The sequence below is a fragment of the Microtus ochrogaster genome, chromosome 1 (genome assembly GCF_000317375.1).
Source record: "Microtus ochrogaster isolate Prairie Vole_2 chromosome 1, MicOch1.0, whole genome shotgun sequence".
NCBI classification, from domain to species: Eukaryota; Metazoa; Chordata; class Mammalia; order Rodentia; family Cricetidae; genus Microtus; species Microtus ochrogaster.
In genome coordinates, this window is record NC_022009.1 from 8,656,142 (window position 1) to 8,660,897 (window position 4,756).

Below are 4,756 nucleotides of genomic sequence, written 5' to 3' on the forward strand. Positions count from 1 at the left end.
AAAAAAAAAAAAAAAAAAAAAAAAAAAAAAAAAAACTTAAAATCAGGTTCCTCCCACCGTTTAAAACTGAATTTGCCAACTCAAGGTTTGTTTTGTTTTTAATTAGTACGTGTGCCGTTTCTCTCTCTTCTTCAGCACTCATCCACACACCCTGCAATTCTGATTAACACTAATATGGAGAGATAAGAATTTACCCCCTAGTTCAAGCCACTTGTGGTTTCCAAACTGCTTGGTCACTGCTATGACCCAGGCCCATGCCATGCAATCTGCCCCGTGAAGAGGCTGTACAAGCATCGTGCCAGAGACCTTAGGAAATGTAGGCTCTCAGACCCACACAGGCCTGACGAGTAAATGCAACAGAAACTTATGGAAGACTCCAACATTTATTTACTATTTATGCATTTTGTTTGGGGTTTAGAGAAAAGGTCTCAGCCTATAACCCGGGCTTGTCTGCTGGGACGCAGTAGGTAGCTCAGGCTAGCCTTGAACCCGAGGTGTTCCCCAGAATCTGAGTCTTCCAAGCACACCTGTCACAGGTACGAGCCACTACTCTGGGCTGAAACATTCAACTTTAAAGTTTGAGAGCAATCTGTCCTACTTTCAAAGCCACTGAGACCTCTATGAACGGTGTGTAAGTAGTCCAGGTGCTTCCCATGAACTGGGTGCTTCAGTTTGGAGTCTGCAGTGCAAGGCTCGGATGACTTTTATGCTGACGACGTCACCCGAATCTATTGAATCAACCGCAGTGTCTCGAAGTATGGGGCAGGCTCATCTGTTTAGTCATCCGCGAGTTACAGATGCAAGAAAGCTTATTAATCACGGTGTCGGGTTACATAACAGCACATCCAGGGCTCCAATTAGGAGCGCGCGGCCCAAGGAGGTTTCCTCTTTATGTAACTGGCTCATCCACCCTCGGCTTACAGGCATGAGAAAACCTCTTACTGGCCATCAGAGTCACTCAAATGGCCTGACTTGATTGAAACAGTACCTTTCATTCAGAAGGGACACAAAAGGCCTTTATGCAGATGTTCGGCACTGTTGAGGGTTACACCAGAGGACAGTGTCTGCTGCTGGGCTCGTCAACGAGAAATTGGTTTGGAAACCTTGACAGAGTTTGGAGGAAACTCATAACAGTGATTTTGGAAATTCAAAAGTACATCTTTGAATTGGGGAGTATCATCCAGAAACTGATCACATGTCACTATACAAACAGTGAGCTCTCAACTGTAGCTTGAGAATTGAGAGAGAGAGAGAGAGAGAGAGAGAGAGAGAGAGAGAGAGAGAGAGAGAGAGAGAAGGAGATATAGGTGTAGCTCAGTAAGTGCAGGGCTTGCCTAGCTTTCTCTAGGTCCCAGGTTCAATCCTCAGCCTGGCGTAGGCCTGGGACATTGAAGAGCTGAAGTTTAAGGACCAAAATCTCAAGGTCATCCTCAGCTATATAAAGAGTTCAAGGTCAGTATGGGTTACATGATAACTGCATCTGTAGGTAGCGAAAGCAGAAAGAATCCCACCCCTCCCTCCGCAGCACTAGCCCTCACCTTGCCTGACTGGACATTTCAGTCACCCGGGGAGATCTTAAGCCTCTTAGCACCTATCCACTCATGGGTATTGCCAGGCTACCCAGGTGGCACCAACGTGCATCTGTCTCCTAACAGGTCAATACCAACTTTAATGTCATATAGATTCTGGATCAGCAGTCTGGGGCCAGGACAAAGTTTCTACAGTTCTGAGAAAGTTCTGTGTGATATGAAAACTGTGGCACACAGGAGCAGGGGTTTGCAGTCAAGCAGAACTGGGTTTCAGAAAGAGTCTATGATCTGATTTTTCAGGCCACCTCGAGTCCATATGGCTTTGTGTCATTGCCAACATACAAAAGAGGTAAGTTCAACCATGTCAAAACCCAGTGGAGAGTGGCTTCGTAGACTAGCCTAGCCCTTGCCCAGCTTTTGGAGAGTCCTCAAGTTCCATGTCCACACTGCAAAGGAGAAAGGAAAAGAAACCAAACTCATTGAGGATTAGTCCTTCTGAAGACAGCATTTAAGCATGAGAAATATCTCCTTGAGCTGAAAAGCCTTTGGAGGAGCATCTAAAGGTAGAAACGTCCTTGGGCAGCCTGTCACCCCTATTCTCAAGTCACCACTTTGTAAGATGGTTTTGGTAAACCGAGAGTTTGGGGGTGCAGGCTTTCAATCCCAGCACTTGGGAGGCAGAGGTAGACGGATCTCTGTGAGTTCGAGGCCAGCCTGGTCTACAGAGCGAGTTCCAGGACAGACCTCAAAGCTACATAGAGAAACAAAACAAGACAAAAGGATGGTTTTAGTAGAAGCAGAGCTGTCATAATGTCTGCCTGGAGCAGATGGTGCTGACCTGGGACAGCTGGGAGGCGGTGCCGCTGAGTTGATGCTAGTAGCACCTGGTGCAAAGCTCAGTCGTCTGGAACCTAGAGGTTTTGTTAGCCATTGAGAGAGGCAGGTGCCTGTTGGGAAATCAGCAAGAATACACTATCAGAGTTGCTTTTTTCTCACCATTAGAGTTGCTTTTTCCCGTGTCAGCCAAGAAACTCACTGAAACTTTCGGAGAACTAGCAAAGGTTACCAAGCCACTGACACATCCTTGTAGGCATCCTAACCTTTGATCGTGTGCTCTAGGCTGAGTTGAACATACCTAGAAACGTCTGTCTTCTTCCCTTCCTGAACTATGCTTAGGAAATGTGTCTGCTCCAAAAGTAGACTCCTAGGTAAACATTGTTTGTTTCATTCTCTTGTGGCTGTTACAAAACCAGGCAGACACGACCTGAAGAAGGCAAGACTTATTGTGGATCCCAGCTTCAGGGGATACCAGCCCATCAGTGCAGGAATCCGCGGCTGCCGAGGTGACTCAGTGCTTGGTAGTTCGAGCTTGCAGGGCAGCCTGTTCACATCTTGGAGAATCAAGAGGCTGAGAGCTCCAGCTGGAACAAGAGGCTGCTGATAGACTCTTCACGGCCCACCCAAGCCCAGCGACTCAGTAAGGCCCCCACATCCTGGAGACTCCATGGACCTCCTTCAACAGCATTGGGCTGTTCAAACACGTGATCCTGGGTGGAACAAGTATATATAGGCTCAGAAATAAAACTATCACGCTTCCTAGTCTAGGAGGGCACCTGTTTCAACTTCAGAGCTACCTTGACCTGCTGCAAGAAATAGATCCTTCTTCGTTATTTTATCTTCTGAGTTCTCTCGGGAGCTGCGGTCACCAAACACAAACCCATTGCCTCTCATTACAGTATCTCTGGATTGTAGACATAGGAAGGGAGAACGAACTTCTTTGTCAAGAGAGCCCATCCAACTGTCAACATGATGGAGTATGTCGATAACACAAAACAAACATAAAATGAAAGGTATCACAGCGCTCAGGAGGCAGAGGCGAGCAGATTTCTGTGAGTTCAAAGCCAGCCTGGTCTAAGGAGCAAGTTCCAGGACTGACTCCATAGCTACTGAGAAACCTTGTCTCAAAAAACAAACCAAAACAAAAGAAAGAAAGAAAAGAAAGAAAAGAAAAAGTATCCACAGTAGCATGATATAAGAACTGTATCAATAAACTACAAGCACTGTGGTCATTTGCACAAAATTAGACCAATCTGCCAGCTGGTGGTGGCACACACTTTTAATTCCTGAACTTGGTGGCAGAGGCAGGCGGATCTCTGTGTGTTCAAGGCCAGCCTGGTCTACAGAGCGAGTTCCAGGACAGCCAGGGCTTTACAGAGAAATACTTTCTCTAAAAACCGAAAAAAAAGATTGTGCCCATCAACATTTCATCATGAATGGGGAAGATAGCCCATGAGGCTAATAAATTGCCTCTGCTTCAGTTAATATCCCCCCACTTACTCCTAGGAGAAAACTAATTAAATTCAAAGGGGCATACACAAGGAGATACAAAGTAAGAGGGAGGCTTGAGGAGAAAGGCTCCAGCAGGCAGCAGGGAGGTGAGGGAGGAGAAAAGGGTACAAAACAACTAAACTTCATTACATAAATGTCAAGCAAATTTTAGAAAGCGTCCCAGTAGGAGCTGGAGATGCACCTCAATTGACAATGTGCTTGCTTGCATGGCTTGCATGGCTTGCATTGCCTCAGCTGGCCACCTGCTTGCTTGCGTGGTTTGCACGAAGCCACGGGACTTGATCTCCAGTGCTGCATAAACCAGATGGAATGGTGCATACCTGTAATCTCAGCACTAGGGAGAAGGAAGCAGGAGGATCAGAAGTTCAAAGACACCCTCGGCTACATAGTATGAAGCTAACCTGGGATACATGAAACCCTGTAAGGTTACATGAAAGGAAAAAAGAAAAGCAATCCAGAGTAGCGAACAGCAGTACTGGATGGTAAAATGTTTGTCTGGCGTGTATAAAGCCCTGTATTTTAGAACTGAAGGAAGGGAAACCACACACACACACACACACACACACACACACACACACACACACACAAACACAGAGCAAGCCTAAGTGACAGAACTCAACAAGTACTATTTCACGTGATCTTCTGGACCATTTTACAAAGAAGGGTCCAAACCCCAGGGTGGTGGTGCATGCCTTTAATCCCAGCACTAAAGGGAAGCAGAGGCAGACAGATCTCTGCGAGTTCCAGGCTAGCCTGGTCTACAGAGTGAGTCCCAGGACAGGCTCCAAAGCTACAGAGAAACCCTCTCTCAAAAACAAAAACAAACAACAACAAAAGGAGGAGGAGGAAGAAGAAACTGGACCAAGGCCTGCCCAGTA